This window comes from Chrysemys picta, chromosome 3, assembly GCF_011386835.1.
Source record: "Chrysemys picta bellii isolate R12L10 chromosome 3, ASM1138683v2, whole genome shotgun sequence".
Classification (NCBI taxonomy): Eukaryota; Metazoa; Chordata; order Testudines; family Emydidae; genus Chrysemys; species Chrysemys picta.
Genome location: NC_088793.1, coordinates 54,572,848 through 54,587,191, shown reverse-complemented (window position 1 = coordinate 54,587,191; position 14,344 = coordinate 54,572,848). Strand labels below are relative to the sequence as shown.

General features: G+C 41.3%; 1 protein-coding gene across 3 annotated transcripts in view; it reads right to left on the bottom strand.

The window, feature by feature from the left end:
* The window catches only part of LOC101953070 (uncharacterized), a 210,228-nt gene that overhangs the window by 134,189 nt on the left and 61,695 nt on the right, over positions 1-14,344 (bottom strand). The window contains exon 2 of one of the 3 annotated variants that reach the window (XM_065587932.1): positions 10,127-10,202. The exons of the other annotated variants lie outside the window; for them this stretch is intronic. The gene's annotated coding sequence lies outside the window, so the exon portion shown is untranslated. The remainder of the gene's footprint in view (positions 1-10,126; positions 10,203-14,344) is intronic. 3 annotated transcript variants of the gene reach the window in all.

Sequence of the window (14,344 nt, the reverse complement as noted above, 5' to 3'; positions counted from 1 at the left end):
TCTAGTAAAAGGTACATTTACAAGTTGAGAAAACAAAGTAAAACTAAGATGCCTTGCCTGGCTTTTTACTTACAAGTTTGAAATATGAGAGACTTGTTTAGAAAGATGGGGAGAACCTGGATTGATGTCTGGTCCCTCTCAGTCCCAAGAGCGAACGAAATCCCAAACAAAGAGCACAAACAAAAGCCTCCCCCCCCCGCAAGATTTGAAAGTATCTTGTCCCCTTATTGGTACTTTGGGTCAGATGCCAGCCAGGTTACCTGAGCTTCTTAACCCTTTACAGGGAAAAGGATTTTGGAGAGAGAGATTTTATAGTACTGTACACAGGACAGCTGTTACCCTTCCCTTTATAGTTATGACAGATGTATAATTTGGCTAACTTTTGTGCTTGGGACCAATATTTTGGAGATTACCCTGGTGGGAACCGGCTCAATAAAGCTTAGACAATGAGTGGGCTTGGGGTCACCCTCACCATGATGATTATTGAGGTTGGCTCAGTAGTCCTGAACAGACCCAGAGAGTTAGGAGAGACTGTGTGTTCCCAACTTGGTGCTGCGATGGCTGAGTAGTAGGGACTCTGGTGAGTCTAGTGGGTCACTGTTCCCCAATCCCTTTACACCATAAAAAGCTGACCTAAGAATACAATTACCTTATTTGGACAGAGGACAGCAATGATCCTACTCAGCTGACCAGTGGTAAATGAAGTTCAGCTCTGAGGACTATGATGGGAGTAGAGGAGTTTGCAGCATCAGTAAAACCAGCCTAAAGATTCTGATGAGGCCTCCCTGTCCTAGATGCTGAAATTATTCTAGCTGGAAAGGTGGCAGAGCTTCAGAGTTGCTTGAAAAAGAGGGTCCTTGGTTTTCTTCAGTCTCTTAATACCACAGAGTAGGGAAGCCAAGGACTCACAAACTGTCAGAGGGGTTCTGGGAGGCAGAAACCCTGGCAAGCTAATGCAGATTATATGTCAGGGCCAGGCCATTGGCAACCTGTGTGCACAGGTCAGCTGCTAAATTGGAGTCAGGAGACAAGTAGTGGGATCAGAAGTGATCCAGCTTAGAATGCTAGGAAGTCAGGATCAGGAACTAAGTTGCAGGTGACTGGCAGATAGCAGGGTCATGGTTGAGCTGGGTCAGGATATCAGGAAGTCAGGGTCAAGCACCAAGTTTCAGGTGATAGGCAGATAGCAATATCAGGGTCAAGCCAGGTCTGGATATAAGGGTCAGGCACCAGGTTATAGACAGCAATCAGATAGCAAAGTTAAGGACAAACCAGTGTCAGAAGCCATCTAGGGTCTGCAGCAGAGGTAAGCAGTCTGTATTTAAACAGGAACCCTGTGAAGGGTTCCTCTTTAAATACTAGCCTCAGCCAATCAGTTGGCTGTGGGGGGACACTACTCAGGCCCTGCTGGGTGGTACTTCCTACCTTCACAGGGTCCTCTAACAGAAAGCTAGCCTAAGCTTCTAGTGGTAATGCAGAAGTGTCAATGGCCCAGAACCCCCCTAGTCCCAGATTCTTACATCATAGCTATGCAGAAATTAAACACTTATTGCTGACTTGGACTCAGGCTGTAAAATTGCTGTGTAGATGTTTGGGTTTGGGCTGAAGCCTGAGGTCTGGGGCCCCTCTAGGTGAGAACTTCCTAGCCCAAATAGCTATATTGCCATTTTACTGCCCTGCACACTTGACTCAGGCCAGCCATGGGTGTCGAATTGCTGTGTAGATATACCTTGAGGGTGCAGTTGTTTGGGACTGTGACTCATGCATCCTGAGATATTAAGTGGTACATAGTGTTAAACTGCAAAGTTTGTCCACGTTCACCCTGTGTGTCCAAGTTCACCCTGTGTTTTTTGTTTGTTTGTTTTGTTTTTAAACCAGTTTGCAGATGAGTACAGATTTGCCTATCAAAAGTGCCCATAATAGATAGACGGGGGGCTCAAGCATCCTTTAAAAAGAAGGACTCAGCCCTTGTTGCTGCTGATGCCATGGGCAGAAGGGTTATATTTATAACAAGCTATAATAATTGATTTACCATTTAGTTAAACATCTATTAATCATTTATTAACCCTTTATAAGGTCCACCAGGTAAACAGGTTGCTTATAACTATCCAAAATATTGTCTCTTGATGGATTTATAACCATCTATAATACATTACTCATTTCTATAACATGTTCATAACATACATTAACCATTTATTAACCCCATACGTGATTTATAAGCTGAATCTGAATATAAAATATGACTGATTTTCAAACATGCAAACCTTAATAATTTTAGTCATTTTTAAGATAGCAATACTGATGTCATTGCAAAATTATGCTAGATTAACTATTGACCAAAATCTGTTTTACTTTGTCTAAACACATGCAAAGCTCATTGCTTTTTATTTTTAAAATTGGAAAACACATAATATTTGACTGTTCTGTCCAACTGACTGAATTTTCACTAATATTTTGCTTCTTTTTTGAAAAGAGATATTGAAATATGTGAGACAAAGGCTTCCATACTAAGGGAGTCCTTTTTATTTTAAGGGGCAGGCATGTGTGCATAAAATTGATTTTAAATCAAATACAATGAGAGACTATGTGTCCAGGAATATAACACGTTTTAATATTCTCCACAGGGAAGAACATTAATATGGATAAATATAGCTATCTTGTAAATAACATGTGCCTATTACTTACCAACCAAGAAGACATTTCTATTACGTATGTTTTTAAAACATGAGACCAATACAATTTCCAGGAACATTGGAGCTTTGATGTGGGTTTGAGATTAGAATGCCCACACTTGGTCAGACCAATGGTCCATCTAGTCCAGTATCCTGTCTCTGACAGTAGCCAGTACCAGCTCTTCAGAAGGAATAAACAGAATGGGGAAATTTCGAGTGATCCATCCCCTTTTGTCCACTCCCTATTGCATCCCTGACTATCTTGGCTAATAGCCATTGATGGACCTATCCTCCATGAACTTATCTAATTCTTTTTTTAATCCAATTATACTTTTGGATTTTGCAACATCCCATGGCAATGAGTTCCACAGGTCAACTGTGAATTATGTGAAGAAGTACTTCCTTTTATTTGTTTTAAGCCTGCTGCCTATTAATTTAATCAGGTGATCCCTAATTCTTGTTTTATGTGAAAATAAATAATATTTCCCTATTCACTTTCACCATACCATTCATGATGTAATAGATCTCCATCATATTCCCCTCCACCCCTTACTCATCTCTTTTCTAAAATGAACAGTCCCAGTCTTTTTAATCTCTCCTTGTATAAGAGCTGTTCCACACCTCTAATTATATTAGTTGACCTTCTCTGCATCTTTTCCAATTCTAATATGTCTTTTCTGACATGAGATGAGGTGACCAGAACTGCATGCAGTATTCAAGGTGTGGACATACCATGGATTTATTTAGTGGCATTATGATATCTTCTGTTTTGTTATGTGTCCCTTTTCTAATGGCTTCTAACATTCTGTTAGCTTTTTAGACTGCTGCTGCACATTGAGTAGATTTTTCGCAATGAGTATAAGATGTCTTTTTTGAGATGTAACATCTCATTTAGATCCCATTATTTTATATGTATAGTGGGATTTTTTTTCCCATTATTTTTTGCACTTGTCAGCATTGATTTCATCTGCCATTTTGTCACCCGGTCACCCGGTTTTGAGAGATCCCTTTGTAACTCTTTGCATCTGAAGAAGTGAGGTTCTTATCCACGAAAGCTTATGCTCCCAATACTTCTGTTAGTCTTAAAGGTGCCACAGGACCCTCTGTTGCTTTTTACAGATTCAGACTAACACAGCTACCCCTCTGATACTTAACTCTTTGTCAGTCAGCTTTGGATTTAACTATCTTGAATAATTTTGTATTGGGTGCAAATTTTTCCACCTCACTGGTCACCACTTTTTCCAGATCATTTATGAATATGTTGAACAGCACTGGTCCCACTACAGATCACTGAAGGACACTGTCAAGCTGTCCTGCAGTGATTCAAGAGCATAAGTACCTACCTAAGGGCAGACTGTTAAGAACCAGGACACAAATCCCAAATTGGGTGTGAGTTCTATGCTTAGATTTTACCAACCAATTATTGTGTAAACTCCTAAGGCACTAGAATAGCCTTAACATGGAGTCACAGATAGTCTTCTTGGGTATTCCTATTTTTCTTGCTATCCAAGTAGGACCTACATTTGTGATAGGGCCTTAGATCTAACACCAAAAATCAAAACTTTTAGCCAATCCTATAATAAACTATCTAAAGATTTATTATATAGGAAAAGTAAACAAAAGAATTGTTTACAAGCTTAAAACGTATACACAAATGAGTTACAATCTTAAGTTTCAAAAGAGAATAGAAACTTCTATAATAAGCAAGTTCTGTATGTCCCTTAGGGCTAACCATGGATAAACAGCTGGGGAGCTCTTGTTTATGCTTAGAAAACCTTCCTGCCCACCCAGAATGCAAGCAGGATAAAGATAAAGTTCCTTCTTATTAGGGGGTTTTTATTCCCCTCCTCCCATGTGTTTTGAGCTGTAAATTCAGATGACGAGAATAATTCACTTGCATAATTCATTTTCATGGGGGAGAACAGCAAAGCAAAGTCTTTTGTCCTCTTTAATCTTCCACAATAATCCATCTGGTGTTGATGGGCCTTCCCAGTTGGCCAGGATGCAACAGCTTCTGTTGCAGATCCAGTACTTTATGCTAGTTAATGTCTATCTCCTGACTAGTGGTTTTCACAATCACAGATACAAGAAAAGACAAATGGTCAAATATTACCTTACAATATGGGATACAGATATTATAAATGAGATTAATGCATGCAGCAACTCACAAGCATTCAATAATGTCTAAACACATTCTAATAATTCTAATTCTTAAAAAAAAAAAAAAAACACAATACTCCACACAGTGAGCCAGACTGATTCCAGATATGTAATTGTCAGTATTTAATTGAGGCCTGGGAACCTTGGCATGAGCTGTCACTTGGTCTGTCAGCATCACAGACCCCACTATTTACCTCTCTGCATTCTGAAAAAAGACTATTTATTCCTATCCTTTGTTTACTGTCTTTCAACCAGTTATTGATCCACGGGAAGTCCTTCCCTCTTATCCCATGACTGCTTAGTTTGCTTAAGAGTCTCTGATGTAAAAGGCTTTCTGACAATACAAGTACACTGTATGGACTAAGTCCATAGGGTTGTTGACTCCATCAAAGGATTCTAATAGATTGGTGAGGCATGATTACAAAAGCCACATTGACTCTTCCCACAATGTATCATGTTTATCTATGTGTCTGATAATTCTGTTCTTTACTGCAGTACTGTTCTGGTACTGAAGTTAGGCTTACTGGCCTGTAATTGCCAAGATTGCCTTTGGAGCCTTATACAAAAATAGGCATTACATTAGTTATCCTCCACTGATTTAATACCGAGGCTAATTTAAGCAATAGGTTACATACCATAATTAGTAGTTCTGCACTTTCATATCTGCGTTCCTTCAGAATTCTTGGATGAATACCTTCTGGGCCTGGTGACTTATTGCTTTTTAATTTATCAATTTGTTCCAAAACCTCCTCTATTGACACTTCAATCTGGTACAGTTCCTTACATTTATCCACTAAAAAGAATAGTTTGGATATGGGGAATCTCCCCCATATATTCTGCAGTGAAGACTGATGCAAAAAATTCACTGAGCTCCACAACGGTTTTGTCTTCCTTGAGTGCTCCTTTACTACCTCAATCAAGTGGCCCCACCGACTGATTGGCAGACCTTCTGCGTCTGATGTATTTAAAAAAAAAAAGTTGTAAATGTTTGTGTCCTTAACTTTGTTCAAGCATGAAATTTCTATCCATAGAGATTCTGTGGTACAATTTGATGGTAATGTGAATCTTCTACTCAAGAATTCTTGGTAGGTGAGTTTTAAATAATGACTGAAGTCTCATGTTAAAGGGCTAAGTTAAAAGGCCAAATTAAACAGTGTAAACTTCAGAGGAGTACACAAAAAAGCTAGCAAAGATTATATTTTTCTTTAGCTTCCAATCTGGGACCAGAGTATTTTAAGGGGAAGAGAGAAAATTTGGGTTAAGGTTCTATATATGATCTTCATCACCAAACTGAATGATTTCATTTGAAAAGAAAAAAAATGGTGCTTCCATTTGCCTGGACAAGCAAGAGTATTTGGTGCATCTGCTCAAGAGTGGAAATAACACACTCTGAGACCAAGAATGAATATTTTCATCTCCAAAGATTAATGTTTTGCAAAGCTATGTCTGTTTGAAAATAAAGCTTTTCAATTGTAACATTTTGCAACTTTAATCACAAGGGTCACTACATCGATTGCTATGTTTCATTAATTTAATTAGAGAGCAGAGTGGCAATTATTACAATTAAGGCTGCTTAAGACTTTTCATTCTACAGGTCTTTTCTCCAATTTCTTATTACTCAGTTCCACTGCCTCTTTCTCTACAGACCTCTGGTCCAGCTAGCATAAGGAGGTTGAAATTTCTCTCTGTACAGCCAGCCAGCAAACGCTGTCTGCACCAGTTAAGTTTCACTTGATCCAGTCCTCCACAGAGGGATGAATTCCACCCAAAATAAGGCAGGGATTCTGCACAACCCTCCCCAAAAACACAACAAACAATCAACAACTTATCGTGATCATCTAATTAAACCTGTCATAAGTCTAGCTTTGTCAGTCCCAGGACAAGGGATAGAGAGACAAGATGGATGAGTAAATATCTTTTATTAGACCAACTTCTATTGATGAGAGAGATGCACTTTCACGCTACACAGAGCTCTTCCTCAGGTCTGGGAAAGCTACTCACAACTAAATACGTGATCAAACAAAGTTTAGCATAAGAAGTTAACACAATGTAAGGGACCATTCAAGGTGAAGTGGCAATAGGACAAAAGGCAGGGAGGGAGGGTTAATGGGTTATAAATTGTTATAGTATGCCCATAAATCTAGTATCTGCAATAAATTGCACTCTGTGGAATATACACTCCTTCCCGGGGGGAAAGTACATTATCATGTGCCAGAGGCCTGAGGCAGCACACCACAGAAGAAAATGGCTGCAGGGCTAGATACCAGCATGTGAATCTGAAGTTCTCATTTTTCATAGGTCGCAGCTATTTAATGGTGACATGGTCCAAGAAAAGGATGAAGGGCGATTCAAGGAGGTAGTATTGTAATGATTCCAATGCCCACTTAACTGGGACATTTCTATCACAGAAGAGTTCTTTTTTCCCATGGGAGAAAGGGGTTCTACTGAGATATATTATGGAGTACTCTCCATCCTCCGTCACCTACAGTAGAACTGCTCCAAGGCCCACTCAGAGTCATCAGTTTGTAATATGAATTATTTTGTGAAATTTGGGCTCAGCAGCACTGTTTTACTGCACAAGCTATTCTTGACTGGTCAAATGTATCTGTACAAGGGGAGCCTTGTTCTTCAGGAGGCCCATTAGAGGGGCGAGGGGGACTATTACAGTGGAAGACACTGTGACTAAGCACCTATACGCTGGAAACTCCAGGAACTATTTCACCTGCTTTTGATAGTAGGGATGGAAACTCTAGTTGGGCTAAGGGTTGTATTTGCCCATTCACCAGAGTATATCCTGAGTATTTCTTTTTGGTGCTATTCACTGAAATGATACCAAGGGGTTTTCTTAGGACATGAATCGAATGCTCTATGAATATTTAATTTACTTCATTGCCCATTGATCAGAAAAAAATGGTGTGCTATTACAATTTTATTCAAGAGAACTAACTTTAAAGTTATATAGTTTCTTATTCTTCCCTAGTGTATTAAACCATGATTATTGACATTGATATTACAATATAAAGTGAGTTAGTCAAATCAAGGAGTAGACAATACAATGTAAAATAGGATGACAGCAAAGAGAACAATGTAAGACTAACAATGGGTCAAGTAAGTGCATAAGCACAATCAGTTATCAAATTACAAAATTAACATAACATCAATGATCAAATGACTTTATATCAGATTGTAGTTAATACTCAAAGGTAATTTACACTATGGGTTTATAGACGTGTGATATTACTACTAACAGATGCTCTCTTGCTCTCTCTCTCTCTCTCTCTCTCTCTCACACACACACACACACACACAAACACACACACACACACTGCCCATTAACCATTAGAAGGTGGAGGGCACCCTATGCAGTCCAGATGGGAGGTTTCAAATGTTGATATAGGCAAAAAAGGGCAGCAAAGACAGTCTAATCTTTGGACTCTGGTCTCATGGTCCCAAAGGACTTTGCCAGTAGTCTTCTGTTTTATGAAAGCCTATGACACACTGGTGATTAATGTCATTGTAAAATGTATGTATTAACACTACATAAGGAATCATTGAGTCTTATTAATATTATGCTTTACCATCTGTGACCGAACAAAGGGAGAAATAGTATCTCCCAGATAGGAGGGAATATCACAACTATCTACCTGTCTCCAATGAAATTAACCAACATGTGACCCAAAAAATGGAAGCCCGATTTACATTCAAATCAGCAGGAGGTGGAAAGACCACAGGAAGGAAAGAACAGCATTCTTCCTCTTGAAACAAGGTTGTGACGCTGTATGGAATATGCTGAACACTTTGTGATGTTATTGATACCAATATTATAAAATTGCAATGAATCTGACCACATATGTTGTGTAAGGTATCTGCAAAAATGCTATAATTTACCAAGTATGATAATCATGTTTATATGTTTGTATCACCTTTGTATTGTATTATGAGTTATAGATATGTAGGGTATGCCGTATTTCAAAACGTGTGCTGTGTTTCTGGGTGACATCCCTAGATAGATTGGCATCAGCACTGCCTAGCCTGTTCAATGGCTCATCAAGGGTCATCAGCTGTACAATGAACCCATTGAAAAGAGCTAGGAGATACACCTTATGAGTTAGCAAGGCATGTAGGGGCATGCCTTTGGACAGAACTCTTTGGCAACCTTTGGCACGTGGCTCGCCAGGGTAAGCACCCTGGCAGGCCGGGCCAGTTTGTTTACCGGCCACGTCCGCAGGTTCGGCCGATCATGGCTCCCACTGGCTGCAGTTCGCCGCTTCAGGCCAATGGGGGCTGTGGGAAGCGGAGCAGGCCGAGGGATGTGATGGCCGCCGCTTCCTGCAGCCCCCATTGGCTTGAAGCGGCAAACCGCGGCCAGTGGGAGCCGTGATCAGCCGAACCTGTGGATGTGGCAGGTAAACAAACCAGCCTGGCCCACCGGGGTGCTTACCTTGGTGAGCTGTGTGCCAAAGGTTGCCGATCCCTGGATTAAGTTTTAGACTTTTAGATGCATGTTTTCAGTTCTAATTGCTTGTAACCCTTTCTGACTCTATTCCTTTTACTTGGCATCACTTAACCTATGTCCTATTGTTAATAAATTTGTTTTATTTTTATTATAAACTAATGGAGTGGTGTGTTTGATTGGAAGGGTGTATTTACCCCAGTTCAGTTAATAAGGTGCAATGTTCTTTTGCATCTTTAAAGGAGCACACAAACCTAATTATTTCTCTGAGCGGTCAAGGAGAGGGTTTGACACTTTAGGGCCCCTGGTTCTGGGAATATTTAAGACTGGGGGTGTGTTGGAGTCAACCTGCAAGTAGTACTAAGGCTGGTGGAAGTCTGTTGTTGTTGTGCTGTAGGCAGGCTTCTGGAATCAGAATTGCTGATCCAGGAATGTACAGTACACAGACACTCAGGGTGTGACCTGCTTTGCTGTTGGCAGCTGGTATCCAGGCTGTGAGATAGAGCAGCAGGGCACCTGAGGCACCTAGGGTTACAGGGTAGGCAGTGACACTCGCTGGTCTGGATTGTACCCCAGAATGATGACAGGAAGTAAGCATCTCCCTCTAGTAAAAGACTGCTCTCATCTCTCACATACTCACATGAGAATCTGGGGGCCAGGTTCAATGCTGCCTTGCCCTTGAGTTGTCTTTCACGTCCGTGCAAAGTGACATGATACGCTAATATTCTGATTCAGTTGAACTAGTGTAAATTCATATAAAGCTGGAGGGCAGCAGACAATCAGGCCCTTGGTGTTTATAATATTCAGATTGTGGAGCAAGAATGCGATTCACATTACAGACCTGGTGTTCATTTGTTCTCTTTTGCAAATCTGATCATTCTTCTAAGCCCAGGATCAAGATCCTTCTTCTGTTCATACTGTGTTGGAAAAATATTATTTCTGACATTTTTGCTTTTATTGAAATATTTCCGATCTATCTCTCTCCTAGCTAGCATAATGTTATCCCCATATCAATAGCAAGAGCATTTCTTTCTTTCCCTTGCTCTTTTCTGGGAAGCGTACATTTCAGATGCATCCTTTTTTATTACAGTTTATACAGCATTATAATGGATGTCTGACCCGCTTCCATAGTAGTAGCAAATGTCAGGCTCCTTAGCTGTTTGCTGTTTCCAATTTGCTGTTCGGCTTTTGATATGGTACATATTTTATGGACATTGCCCTCTGTCTTGGCCTTGAATATAATTCTACTGCATCTTAAGTCACAGTTTCCATAGCCACTGTAATTTCAACACCATTTTTAGATGGGAAGTCTGCTCCTGTCAGAAGGCTCTTTTGTATACTTTTGTTATGGATTCTGCATAATAATCTATCCTTCAGGCATCATTCAATCCATCTCCAAACTGACAATATCCTGGCATTTATTTATTTATTTATTAAATGTTGCTATATGGGAAGAAATAGATTTTTGTTCACATTGATTCTCCTATGAGATCAGAACCTTTTTGCTATAACAAGTTGCTCTGATGATAAGCAGTCCAACAAAACCTTCCCTAGGTGCTAATGTTGAAACCATTGGTTTCTGAGAGATCATTGATATGCATAGTAAACTATGTATGTTTCTTCCATTGCATTCAGTAGACTGGGAATTTATATATTAGTTGCTGTATCTTTAACCTAGAAATATTGCTCCAACTCCTTCCGTGTAAAGCATTATTAGCTAATCCCCAGCTGGATTGTCAAAAACATCAATATTTCCAGTGTTCCTGAACATAATATTTTGCAAGCTATTTGATAGTAGAACAAGCTGACAGCAGGAGGAAGGAGGAGTGACAGCACCCTAGACAGAGCAATGCTGCCAGCAGGGACCGGGGAAGTTATAGAAAGCTCTTGGCTAGCTGCTAAGACTGGTGGGCTGAAGCCCTGAGGTAAGGGCAAAGAAGGTGCTGGGGGCCCCAGGGAAGCAGCACAGGGAAATAAACTGAGGAGTCAGAGGGGACGCAGCAAACAATGACCATCTATAGGGCCCTGAAGTAGTGGGTGGCTCCCCCTCCCTTGCCACTGACGAAGTGGCCAGACAATGGGTTGTAGTCACCACTGAGGGAAGTGTCTGGACAGCCAACTTTCAGGTCCCACGGAAGGAGGGAGCACAGAGTGAGGCACAGCTGGAGGGCGATATCCTGAAGAGGATGCTGTGGTACTTGGAGCGACCTGGATCCAGGATCAGAGGTGATGGTGAACAAGAAACCACCAGAAGGGGATGCAGAGGTAATTCCCAAGACGGCCAGTAGGAAGTGCCACCGTGGTGATTGAACCTCATCACGGCTGCCAGATTCAGACATCCCACAAAGCAAGGTTAGCGCCACTGACGTCCATAAAGTTTCACGCATCTGCCCAAGGTCTAACATTGACCCCATTCTTTATAATTAAGTGTGATTCGTCTTTCTAGTGATATAGGTCATCTCCAGTTGCGTGGGATTGTGTATGTTTGTTTCATAGCCTGTAGACTCCCTTTCATCCATTTACCTCCTATCTTTAAAGTGTCTTCATTATGTGGTATCTCCCAGCACACAGAGGAATTGTGACAAAGTCCTTTTTAGCATTATTATTCAACTGAATACAGCTAATTTTCCAGCCCATTAACTCCAAATGTTTGTCATCCTTACAGGTCTAAAATATACATACATAACATTTGTGGTATGTAGAACAATGACAACAAGCATAAGTGATGTGGGTGTTCTTAATAAATTAATGTTTTCAGCTCCTTGATAGATCATCGGGTGTAGGAAATTTAAAGTGGATAAATGCTGGACAGAGTGAATGCAGTCCTAAATGTGGCCTGTACAAGCAAACATATGATTAAAGGTTAGATCCCATTTAGGGTATGAGTTAGGGTATGTTTACACTTGAAGCTGGAGGTGTAATTTACAGCTCAAGGAGACATACACACACTAGTTCTGATCAAGTTAGCTACCTAAAATAGAAGTATAGCTGCACTAATGGAGCTAGCTGCCTGAGTACATAACTACTGCCGTAGTTGGGTGATCTGCCCATCCAACAACTTGCACCACCACAGCTCACTAGTTCACTCAAAACTTGTGCAGGTATGGCTCCTTGATCACTGGCCCTAATGTAAGTACTTCTCTGCCAGGGAATTTCTCAAGTGGCCAGGTGTGCCCAGATTAGAAGGGACTGGACCCTGGGTCTCCTATCTCCCAGTTGTGGGCCCTAGTCACTAGGCTCAGTGACTATTAAATTATTCATCCACGCTGCAGCGACTTCAATAGGAGAGATTAAAAGTGGCCCACATCAGAATTGTAGCCCATTGGACTAGCTTACCTTTATTATATTCACTGCTTTGCTTTATATTCTGCTTTGCTGCCTTCTCGTGGCATGCCAGATTTCTAGCCAGATTTTTTTGTTCCTGTAGAACCCAATGTGGCTGGAACATTAGATTGGAAGTGTTTGCAACAAAAACAGTATGCAGCATTCTGGGTTTTTGAGTACATAAGCCATGGCCTCTCCACTTGTCACCATTGGGGATTTCACACCAGTAACTTGTTGGATGGAAACTTCTCTTTTCATTGTCTTTGGGTAAAATGAAGTTTTTCACTTGCTGTGACCCATGCAGTACAAGGAAGTCCCTCAGGCTACTGCTCGAGTGGGTCCACAGTCCTGGATCATCTAGACATAAGGAACTAAACTCAGCAACAGCTGTTTCTTGCGCCTCCACCACATTCTTCTCTGATCTACACTTTTCTTCAGGAATGTGCATGGTTACATCCATTTGAGATGAAGATATAGATGCTGCAGTAGCTGCCAGGTCACCTGAACTTTAACTAACTGGAAGACCAGGCATCTCCTCACCACTCACATCCTCACTGGGGCCAGAAGGCTCACCGTGAACATTTGTGTCTATGTATCTCAGGAGAGCTCCTTCCTGCTTAGACAGAAAAACTTCCTTTGCTTTCTTTTTTTTCTGAATGCTGCCCTCAGGAGGTCATCTAGTCCAACCCCCTGCTCAAAGCAGGACCAATCCCCAACTAAATGATCCCAGCTAGGGCTTTGTCAAGTCTGACCTTAAAAACCTCTAAGGAAGGAGATTCCACCATCTCCTTAGGTAACCCATTCCAGTGCTGAGGGGAAAAGGAACTACTTGGGGATGGGTCTTTTACTCATGGTTTACGTTTATGAACCCTATTTGCGGTGTTTTCCCAAATTAACGCTGAGTTTCTTCCCTCCTTTAATTAAAAGTCTATTTTCTACACTCAGACTCTGTGCTTGCAACTGGGGAAGTATTGCCTCTCAGAGGCGCCCAGGAGTGGTGTGTAAATTTCCCAGGTTACTGGGTGGGGGCTTGAGCTGGTTCTGTGTTGTATCAATGGAAAGGAACCCCTAGGTCCTTGTTGTTACTGGCTTTAGCTGGCATAGAATAATAGAATCATAGAATATCAGGGTTGGAAGGGACCTCAGGAGGTCATCTAGTCCAACCCCCTGCTCAAAGCAGGACCAATTCCCAACTAAATCATCCCAGCCAGGGCTTTGTCAAGCCTGACTTAAAAACATCTAAGGAAGGAGATTCCACCACCTCCCTAAGTAGGTTACACTTGCAAGAAATCCTAAACTGCCTTATTCCAGAATAGAAGTTCCTGGATGTGGATGAGTAGAGGTAGGGGCCACTCTGTGAAGCCAGCACTTAGGCACCTAACTCTGAGTGGGGCAGGGTTTAGGACATATCCTTTTTGTCAGCATCTCCCTTTCGCTAACATAGGAAGCTCCTCATCTAGCATGCTGGCTTCTATGGATCCCACTCTTTGCCACCTGTGTCTCTCCATTCACTGTAAGCACTTAACTCAGTCAACCCATAGTTGTTCTAGTGATTTTCCAGGCATCCAAAGGTACGTATTGCAGTGCTCAGCGTCACAATCCTTACATCCCTTTGTGGATCTGGGCCAGAGTTGACTGTCTAGGAACCTAGCTTCGGATGGGTGGAGGCAGCCAAGCTAATTGTTGGAACTTTCTTGAGGCAGGTATTTAGAGCAGGTACTCATTCCATAGGGGT